General features: G+C 41.4%; 1 pseudogene; it reads left to right on the top strand.

The window, feature by feature from the left end:
- The first annotated feature begins 5,761 nt into the window (after window positions 1-5,761).
- Window positions 5,762-11,349, top strand: LOC144578811 (nascent polypeptide-associated complex subunit alpha pseudogene; annotated as a pseudogene).
- Window positions 11,350-11,772: the final 423 nt, after the last annotated feature.

Below are 11,772 nucleotides of genomic sequence, written 5' to 3'. Positions count from 1 at the left end.
GGCAGAGCTGAAAGCGAGGAAGCAACAGGGAACTGATGACGCAGAAGTCCTGTGACTGTCTCTATTTGCAGACGACATGATAGTATACCTAGAAGACCCCATCGCCTCAGTCCAAAAACTCCTGAAACTGATAAGCAATTTCAGCAGTCTCAGGATATAAAATCAATGTGCAAAAATCACAAGCATTCGTCTACACCAATAACAGACTTAAAGAAAGCCAAATCAAGAATGAACTGCCATTCACAATTGCTACAAAAAGAATAAAATAAAATACCTAGGAATACAACTCACAAGAAACGTAAGGGACCTCTTCAAGGAAAACTACAAACCACTGCTCAACAAAATAAGAGAGGACACAAACAGTTGGAGAAACATTCCACGTTCATGGTTAGGAAGAATTAATATCGTGAAAATGGCTATACTGCCCAAAGTAATTTACAGAATCAACGCTATACCCATCAAGCTACCATTAACTTTCTTCACAGAACTGGAAAAAACCACCATGAACTTCATATGGAACCAAAAGAGAGCCCGCATAGCCAAGTCAATTCTAAGCAAAAAGAACACAGTGGGGGGCTTCACACTACCGGATTTCAAACTATACTACAAGGCTACAGTAATCAAAACAGCATGGTACTGGCACCAAAACAGAGAGATAGACCAATGGAACAGAACAGAGGCATCGGAGGCAACACAACATATCTACAACCATACAATCTTTGATAAACCTGACAAAAACAAGCAATGGGGAAAGGATTCCCTGTTTAATAGATGGTGTCGGGAAAACTGGCTAGCCATGTGCAGAAAGCAGAAACTCGACCCCTTCCTGACACCTTACACCAAAATTAACTCCCGATGGATTAAAGACTTAAACATAAGACCTGGCACCATAAAAACCCTAGAAGAAAATCTAGACAAAATCATCCAGGACATAGGAGTAGGCAAGGACTTCATGACCAAAACACCAAAAGCATTGGCAACAAAAGCTAAAATAGACAAATGGGACCTAATGAAACTCCACAGCTTCTGCATGGCAAAAGAAACAGTCACTAGAGTGAAACGGCAACCAACAGAATGGGAAAAAAATCTTTGCAGTTTACCCATCTGACAAAGGGCTGATATCCAAAATTTACAAAGAACTCAAACAGATTTACAGGAAAAAAACAAACAAGCCCATTCAAAAATGGGCAAAGGATATGAACACACACTTTACAAAAGAAGACATATATGAGGCCAACAATCATATGAAAAAATGCTCATCATTACTGGTCATTAGAGAGATGCAAATCAAAATCACATTGAGATATCATCTCACGCCAGTTAGAATGGCGATCATTAAAAAATCTGGAGACAACAGATCCTGGAGAGGATGTGGAGAAATAGAAACACTTTTACACTGTTGGTGGGAGTTCAACCATTGTGGAAGACAGTGTGGCGATTCCTCAAGGCCTTAGAAATAGAAATTCCATTTGACCCAGCAATCCCATTACTGGGTATATATCCAAAGGACTATAAATCATTCTACTATAAGGACACATGCACACGAATGTTCATTGTAGCACTGTTTACAATAGCAAAGACCTGGAATCAACCCAAATGCCCATTGATAATAGACTGGATTGGGAAAATGTGGCACATATACACCATGGAATATTATGCAGCAATCAGAAATGATGAGTTCGTGTCATTTGTAGGGACATGGATGAATCTGGAGAACATCATTCTCAGCAAACTGACAAGAACAGAAAATGAAATACCGCATATTCTCACTCATAGGCGGGTGGTGAAAAATGAGAACACATGGACACAGGGAGGGGAGTACTAAATACTGGGGTCTATTGGGGGGAAAAGGGGAGGGCCAGCAGGGTGGGAGCTGGGGAGGGATAGCCTGGGGAGAAATGCCAAATGTGGGTGAAGGGGAGAAAGGAAGCAAAACACACTGCCATGTGTGTACCTATGCAACTGTCTTGCATGTTCTGCACATGTACCCCCAAACCTAAAATGCAATACAAAAGTAAAAAAAAAAAAAAAAGAACACATTTATGTGGCCAAAAAACATATGAAAAAAAATAGAAAAGAAAAGAAGTGGCCAGGCGCGGTGGCTCACGCCTATAATCCCAGCACTTTGGGAGGCCCAGGCAGGTAGATCACAAGGTCAAGAGATCGAGACCATCCTGGTCAACAAGGTGAAACCCCATCTCTACTAAAAATACAAAAATTAGCTGGGCGTGGTGGTGCGCGCCTGTAGTCCCAGCCACTGGGGAGGCTGAGGCAGGAGAATTGCTTGAACCCAGGAGGCAGAGGTTGCGGTGAGCCGAGATTGTGCCATTGCACTCCAGTCTGGGTAACAACAGTGAAACTTCGTATCAAAAAAAAAAGAAAGAAAGAAAAAGCACACTATTCTACATTATTCTTTTGTTCTTAGGAACTCAAGAAAATGTCTCTTTTGTAAATATGTATTAAAATAATAGATGATCAAAATAAGCTTGTGAGAGGAAAAGAAAAATAAATGAAGTGAGGTCAGAGCTTGTGTCTGCCATTGTGAGACACAGAGCAGCCTCCTGAAAAGCCACATTGCAAGCCGGGCACTCACATGACCCAAAACATGGGATGTGTCCCTGTACATGCATCACTACCCACCAAGGACAGTACAGGCATGTTGGCATGGTCTTAGCTAAGCACTGACTTTCCTGGAAGATAACATTTCCATATTAGGGCCCTTGCCCCTATCTTTAAGTGCTGTCTTCAATTGGTATTACTGTGTCCTTGGGTCGCAGGTGACTGAAACATTATCTCAGACTAGTTTAAGAAGGCAAAAAGGAAGAACACACATTTAATGGTTTTCATGGGCACACCAAGGAAAGGGGTATCTGGATGGAAGGATCTAAGCACCCCATCAGATATTGTCTCCTCTTCTCAGCCTTCTCTGCACATCATCTGCCTTCTCTCAGGCAGATTTCTCCACAGGGCTGGAACCACAATGGCCAGCAGCCCATGGCTGTCACGTAGACTCTGAGGTGGAAAGGCAAGCCTGGCCCCCACCAGCTTCTGGGGGAAACTCTCTCACTGCCCCGTTTGGCTCACATGCTCATCACTGGACAAATCTCTATGGAAAAGATGGTACTGGGGGGTTGAACCGTGTTCCGCCAAAAGATACTTGCAAATCCTAACTCTTGGTGTCCATGACTGTCACCTTGTTTGGAATAGGGTCTCTGCAGATGCGATCAAGTTCAGGTGGGGTCTTGATGGATGAGCCCCAATCCAGTAACTTGTGTCCTTATAAGAAGACAGAAGTTTGGACATAGACTGAAGAGATATATGTACAAACCAAGAGATGCTAGGAGTTGGCAGCAACTCTCAGAAGCTGAGAGAGAGAAATCAAACAGATTCTACCTCTGAGCCTCCAGCAGGAACCAATCCTACCATCTCCTTGCTTTAAGACTTCTAACCTCTACTGCTGTGAGAGAATAAATTTGTTGTGGTGAGCTGCCCAGTTTGTGGCATTTCATTACAGCAGTTGCAGGAAACTAAGCCAGGACAGCTTATCTAGGATAAATGTGCATGGCATAGGCTTTGTTTTCAACTGTTTCTTTTCAAAAATTTTTCTTATCTAGCACATATTACATAAGGTGACCCCTTGTGATGGTTAATTTTATGTATTAACTTGGCTGGACTAAGAGATGCCCAGATAGCTGGTAAAACATCATTTCTAGGTGTGCCTGTGAGGGTGCTTCCAGAAGAGACCTTTGAATCAGTAGACTGAGTAAGGAAGACCAGAGTCACCATGTGAATGGCATCCTCCAATCCATGGAGGGCCCACATAGAACAAAAAGGCAGTCAAAAGATGACTTTTCTCTCTCTCTGCTTGAGCTGGGATGTTCAACTTCTTCTGCCCTTGGACATCAGTGCTTGGGCCTAATCCAGTTATTGGGCCTTTCAACTTGGACCAGGACTTACACCACCGGCTCCCTGTCTCTCGGGCCCTTGGACTCAGACTGCATTACACCATGGAATCTCCTGGTTCTCTAGCTTGAACATGGTAGTGCATGGGACTTCTTGGCCTCCATAATCACGTAAACCAAGTTCCAAAAATACACATATATCTCCTAGTGGTTCAGTTTCTCTGCATTACAGGTTGGTCAGGTGCTCACTACAGTGGGAAGGGAGGCAGGGTACTATGAATGGCAGCCCCTAATAGATGGCTGGAGGAGAAGAAAGAGCTGTATCCCAGAGAAAGAAGAGGGGCCATGTTACTGGAAGAAGAGGGTAAAGAGTGCTGGTCAGGCAAGCACAAAAACCACTGCATTATCTATGGCCAGATTTCTTAGAGATGGAGAGAGACGAATATGGGTTTTGGGTTTATTCCTTCATCTGAAGACAGTGCAGATTCCTTCACCCAAAGCTAGGAATTTGCAAGCCACTGCAATTTGAACAGTTTTATTCTTCAAGGATTGAAGTAGCTTGATTTGGTTTGACACTCAGAAAGTTCATGGATTCACTCTGAGGTGCAATTCTGCTGTAAGAAATGTTTTATTAATTACACCAAGATATATAAAAACTTAAAAGTATAGTTCCTGTGAAGCACATATTCTACGTCAGTTACATATTCTATATCAGAGTTGACCTTTTATCTCAGTAATAAAACTGAAATTATGCATCAAATACGATAAAAATCTATTCTAATAAATTGAAATTAGTTATCAGTAATGTGCTTTGAAACTATTTTTAATTGCTAACATATTGCTATTAAATGGTGGGTTCAAAGATGAAGAAGTGTTATTTATACAGAGTAATCTTCAAGCAGACACCCTTAGATGGTCTTGTGCTTAAAGGTTCTATTTCAAGGCAAGCCCCACAGCAGTTAGAATTCTAATGAATCACACAGACGGAATCTTCTAACAGCCTGGGCAGGCAGGAATCTTCTCCACAACGATATTCACTTTTAATATGCAGAACTTGCAAGTGGATGACAAAGGTAGAGGAATTTGCCTCGTGAATATGCATTCAAACCAGTCAGCCAACAAAGAATCTACTGAGACTCCACTCATCATAGCCAAAGTGCTGCTTTAGGCACTCTACGTATATCAACTAAGTTAATTCTCGTACTACTCTTACAGGGTGGGTACTATTTTTATCCCCATTTTATAGAAGCAAACTAAGAAACAGAGAGGTTATGATACTTGCCCAGATCACACAGCTAAGACAGTGGCAGAGCACCAGGGTTCTAACTTAGACTGTCTGGTTCCACAGTCTGTGATCTTAACATGCCTGGGACACAAGGATCTGACAAAGACCCCTGAAGGGTCTTACAAGACCTCTGCTGAGATAAAACCTTTCTAGGTGAAGCTTTAGTCAACAGACCTTGATAGCAGGAAGTAAAATGGTAAGTATGAAATTCAGGTTTTTTTGTTTTTTTCTTGAGACGGAGTTTCACTCTTGTTACCCAGGCTGGAGTGCAATGGCGCGATCTCAGCTCACCGCAACCTCCACCTCCTGGGTTCAGGCAGTTCTCCTGCCTCAGCCTCCTGAGTAGCTGGGATTACAGGCATGCGCCACCATGCCCAGCTAATTTTTTTGTATTTTTAGTAGAGATGGGGTTCCACCATGTTGACCAGAATGGTCTCAATCTCTTGACCTCGTGATCCACCCGCCTCGGCCTCCCAAAGTGCTGGGATTACAGGCTTGAGCCACCACGCCCAGCCACGAAATTCAGTTCTATCCATCCACGTGATGTGTGATGACAACCACAGTAGTCAGGAGGATGGTAAAGGAAGTGAGGGACTGCCCTGGAAGGACTAACAGGATTAAGGTGAGCAGAATCCAGGTGCTCATAACCCAGAGAGAGCCACAGTTTGTCTCCTGGCCGTAGAATCGAGTCATCTGTTTCCTTTCACTTAGCTTGGGCCAGAATCCACAGGTCACCAGGATATGTATGACAAAACCACCCAAGTGAATAGGTGCAAACCCCTCTAACTAGGGTGACTAACTCATTCTGACCTTTCCAGACATTCCCTAGTTTTAGCACTAAAGTCCCAAGTCCAGGGACCCTGCGAGTCCTGGGCAGACAGAATGCCTGGTCACCTTACTTGTAAAATTTCAATAGGAGAAGGAAAGTTTTTTGAAAAGAAACAGTTTACAATGAAGCCTATGCCATGCACATTCATACTAGATAAGGTGACCCCTCGTGATGGTTAATTTTATGTACCAACTTGGCTGGACTAAGAGATGCCCAGAAAGCTGATAAAACATTCTTAAGTATGTCGTCAGGGTGTTTCCAGAAGAGACTTCAGAATCAGTAAAGAAGACCATCGTCACCAATGAGGATGGCATCCTCCAATCCATTGAGGGCCCACATAGAACAAAAAGGCAGTCAAAAGATGAATTTTCTCTCTCTGCTTAAGCTGGGATGTCTAATTTCTTCTGCCCTTGGACATCAGTGCTTCTGGTTCTTGGGCCTTTGGACTTGGACCAGGACTTACACCACCGGCTCCCTGTCTCTCAGGCCTTTGAACTCATACTGAATTATACCACTGGATTACCTGGTTCTCTAGCTTGCAGATGGCAGATAATGGGACTTCTCGGCCTCCATAATCACATGAACCAATTCCTAGAATATATATGTCTCCCAGTGGTTCTGTTTCTCTGGAGAAACTGCCTAATATACCTCAAAAAAACTAAAACCATTGATACCACTGAACCTGAGCTCTTCTGGACACTACCACATCGAAGCTGTAGGACCTTAGGAGGATCACCTGTCACTCTGGACCTTAGGAGAATCACCTGTCACTCCGGGCCTTGGGAGGATCACCTGTCACTCCGGGCCTTGGGAGGATCACCTGTCACTCCGGGCCTTGGGAGGATCACCTGTCACTCCGGGCCTTGGGAGGATCACCTGTCACTCCGGGCCTTGGGAGGATCACCTGTCACTCCGGGCCTTGGGAGGATCACCTGTCACTGTGAGCCTTAGAAGGATCACCTGTCACTCTGGGCCTTAGGAGAATCACCTGTCACTCCGGGCCTTAGGAGGATCACCTGTCACTCTGGGCCTTAGGAGGATCACCTGTCACTCCGGGCCTTGGGAGGATCACCTGTCACTCTGGGCCTTAGGAGGATCACCTGTCACTCCGGGCCTTAGGAGGATCACCTGTCACTCCGGGCCTTGGGAGGATCACCTCATCACTCTGGCCTCAGGAGGATTACCTCATTGCTCTGCGCACCCATTAAATTAAAGGTTTGTCATTAAGGTCAATTTCAGTGCTAATAACCAACCTATTATTCTTTTTTTTTTTAATTTTTTATTGCATTTTAGGTTTTGGGGTACACGTGCAGAACATGCAAGACAGTTGCATAGGTACACACGTGGCAGTGTGTTTTGCTTCCTTTCTCCCCTTCACCTATTATTCTTGAGTTAACATCAGTGTTAGAGGAGAGCCTCTGACCACATACCTACACACACATGCGCGCGCACACACACACACACATCCTATACAAGGTTTTCTTATTTAGGGGGAAAAGTCATACTGCACATTATTTTTCACTTGAGATATTCATTATTTGAGGTATACTCTAGCATAAATTTAGTACTTAGGGATTTTTTTAATGATGGCTTTTCTAGATTTTTAACATATTTTCTAATTTTACTATAGCCAGTCTTCATTTCACACACGATGGTGGGGTGGGGAGATGCCTTCAGAATAAATGATGTGATAAAAATCATAAGATGCTTTTCATGAATGGTAGCTCTTATCTCCCAGACATGCACCTTGGGAAGGCTAAACAAGCTAGGTCAAGAGAGCAGCAACCACCAGGAGTGCTGTGCTCCAAATAACAAGGCCCCTGTTGATTGGGCTACCACGTTGCCATTTGAAGACAAGGGTAGAATTTGTGCAGTGGATTATTAAAGAAATGCGGTCAGAACAATTCTAGTCATCAAAAATCCACTGAGCACACAGGCCACAGAGAGCTGTGGCTCAGCAAATCTAACTGAAATATAAGTAACTCAACTTCAATAAGTATAAGAAAATGGCTGTGAACTGTCTATTTTCCATGCTGATGTTGGGGAAGGGGACAATCTAGCCTCATATAATTTGCCAAGTAGTATATCATGTGACCCACTCACCTTTCCTCTGTGCCCAACGATTACCCTCTGATTCTTTGTTTCCAAAGGAATGCAGAGCCAATTTTGTTAATTGTGTCTTTGTTTCCTGGAATAGAGGATATGCTCTAGAGAAGAGATTAAGACTGTGAACACTGATGCCCTTCTGACCTGAGTTGGCTCCTGGGTTCAACCTACTTACGTAGATGGCAGGTGACAAATAAAGACAAAATTATGTTATCTACCCCATGAGATGGGTTGCATTTCAGGTAAGGGACTCATAGTCAAGGTCAATCTGTCAATCAAAGACAGAAAAATTGGATCCTAAACTTCTGGTAAACAGAGCAACAAATGTTTTTATCTTTCATATCAGCAAGAAGGTTATCTCTCTTTCTTTACAAGAACTTGTTCTGCAGAGAGATTGCAATTTAATACCTAGCATGCCATCTCTGATGAGTAACATGCACAAACTTTCTGCTGTTTCCTAGCTACAAGGTCCAAGCTTCAGTTTATTTTAGGTATCCCTAAATACAGAGGTACCCCTGAGTTAGGGTGGAATAGAGCATTCTAGAGGCAACTTTACAGAAAAACTTCATTGAAGGCTTAATCCCAGAATAGAAATTCTCTTCACTGCAAATTGTCAGTGTGATTTGGCATGCCCCAAAATACACACTTGCCACTGATCATTCTTTCATTAAAGTTTTATTTCTGAGCTACCTGAAGCTTTTTATTCTCTTATCTTTCTAAGCTTCTGTCATTTAAAATAGTGTGGCACTTATGAAACAAGAAACAAAGACATCAATGAAATAGCATACTGTCCAGAATTACACACAAAAATGATCAGTTGGGTTTTAACAAAGGTGCCAGAGCCATGGATTTTTTTTAAAAAAAAATCTTTTCATCAAATAGCACTGGGGCAATTGGTCATCCACATGCAAAAAAGAAAAGAACTACTCGAAATACATTATAGACCTAAATATGAGGGCTAGCACTACAAAACTTTGGGAATACACAGGAGAAAATCTTAATGACTTTGAGTTAGGCAAAGATTTCTTTAGTAAGACACAAAGAGCAGGAGCTATTTTTGTAATTGATAAATTGGACTCCATCAAAAATATAATAAATCTTTTACTCTTCAAAAAACCCAGCTAAGACAATAAAAAGGCAAGCTGAAGACTGGGAGAAAATATCTGCAAAACTTACATCTATCCAAAGTACATAAGAAATGCTTACAATTCAATAATAAGACAAATAGGCAAAATAGTTGAATAGACATTTTGCAAAAAAAGACATGGATGGCAAATAAGCACATGAAAATATGCCCCATATTATTAGTCATCAAGAAAATACAAATAAAAATCACGAGAAATGGCTAAAATTTAAAAGACTGACAATAATAAGTGATGGAAAAGATGTAGCGGAAGGCAGTCCTAGCCAGTGCAATCAAGCAAGAGAAAGAAATAAAGGACCTCCAAATTGGAAAAGAGGAAGTCAAACTATCTGTTTTCTAATGGTATAATCATATACCTAGAAAACCCTACAGCCTCCTCCAAAAGACTTCTAGATTTGATAAATGAATTCAGTAAAGTCTCAGTTTACAAAATCAATGCACAAATCAGTAGCACTACTGTATACTGACAAAAATCAAGCTGTGAATCAAATCAAGAACTCAATCCCCTTTACAAAAGCTGCAAAAAAAAAATACCTAGGAATATACTTAACTAAGAAGGTGAAAGATCTATATAAGGAGAACTACAAAACACTGCTGAAAGAAAGCATATATATGACACAAATGGAAATACATGTAATCTTCATGGACCAGAAGAATTAATATCATAAAAATAACTATATTTCCCAAAGCAATCTACAGATTCAATGCAATTTTTATCAAAATACCAATATTATTCTTCACAGAATTAGAAAAAACAATTTTAAAATTCATATAGAACAAAAAAAAGCCTAAATAGTCAAAGCAATCCTAAGCAAAAAGAACAAATCTGGAGGCATCACATTATCCAACTTCAAATTATACTACAATGCTATAGTAACCAAAACAGCATGGCACTGGCACAAAAGTAGACACATAGACCAATGGAACAGAACAGAGAACCCAGAAACAGCCAAATATTTACAACCAACTGATCTTCAACAAAGCATACAAAACATAAATTAGGGAAAGGACATCTATTCAGTAAATGGTGCTGGGGAAACTGGATACCCATATGTAGAAGAATGAAACTGGATTCCCAATTCTTGCCATATATAAAAATCATCTCAAGATGGATTAAAGACAAATCTAAGACCTGAAGTTATAAAAACCCTAGAAGAAAACCTAGGAAAAACTCTTCTAGACATTGGCCTAGGCAAAGAATTTATAACTAAAACCCCAAAAGCAAATGCAATAAAAATAAATAAATGGGACCTGATTAAACTAAAAAGCTCTGTACAGCAAAATAAACAGACAACCCACCAAATGGTAGAAAATATTTGCAAACTATCCATCCAACAATATTTTAACTAATATCCATACTCTACCCGGAACTCAAATCAGCAAGGAGAAAAACAAATAATTCCATCAAAAAGTGGGCAAAGGGTGTGCATTCCCTGCACAAAATGCCCAGCAAACCATCCCTGCTATGGAACAGGAGCTGCTGCAGCCCTCCTGAGAGAAAGGCTGAGAGAGGGTCTGGAACAGAATCTGACAGTGATAAATCAGTACCAGAGCTTGAGAAACAATTCCACACAGACAACCACATAACAAGCCCAGCTAGCAGCAGCAGCTGATATTAACGAAAAAACAGTCACTAAAGCAGAGTTGGAGTGAAAAGAAAGCACAGAAGGCGATGTCCAAACTGGGTCTTGGGCAAATTACAGGGGTTACTAGAGTCACTATATGGAAATCCAAGAATATCCTCTTTGCCATCACAAAACCAGATGTCTACAAGAGCCCTGCTTTAGATACCCACATAGTTTTGGGGGAAGACAAGAATGAAGGCTTATCTCAGCAAGCAGAGCTAGCAGCTGCTGAGAAATTCAAAGTTCAAGGTAAAGCTATCTCAAACATTTAAGAAAAAACACAGGCTCCAACTGTGTAAGAGGAGAGTGAAGAGGAAGAAGCTGATGAAACAGGTGTGGAAGTTAAGGACATGGAATTGGTCATGTCACAAGCAAATGCGTTGAGAGCAAAGGCAGTCCAAGCCCTGAAGAACAACAGTAATGATACTGTAAATGCTATTATGGTATTAACAAAGTAACCACCTGAAAACAACTTTTTTGGCGTTTCAAAGAAGTAACTACAGCTTGATTTGAAATTTGTACTGTTTCTAGAAGAGCAATAACAAACATTGCAGTCTGACTCTCTAGGAAGCCCTATCCCTAGGAAAAGAAAGAACACACCACATCAAGGGATCACCCTGTGGGACAAAAGAATCTGAACAGCAGCCCTTGAGTTCCAGATTTTTCCACTGAAATAGTCTACCCAAATGAGAAGGAATCAGAAAAATAATTCTGGTGATGTGACAAAACCAGTTCCTATAACATCCCCAAAAGACCACACTAGCTCCCCAGCAATGGAACAAAACCAAGAAAAAAAATCTCTGAATTGCCAGATAAAGAATTTAGAAGGTTGATTATTAAGCTACTCAAGGAGACACCATGGAAAGGTGAAAACCAACTTA

Source organism: Callithrix jacchus, chromosome 12, assembly GCF_049354715.1.
Source record: "Callithrix jacchus isolate 240 chromosome 12, calJac240_pri, whole genome shotgun sequence".
Taxonomy (NCBI): Eukaryota; Metazoa; Chordata; class Mammalia; order Primates; family Cebidae; genus Callithrix; species Callithrix jacchus.
This window is presented reverse-complemented; position numbering and strand designations above follow the sequence as displayed.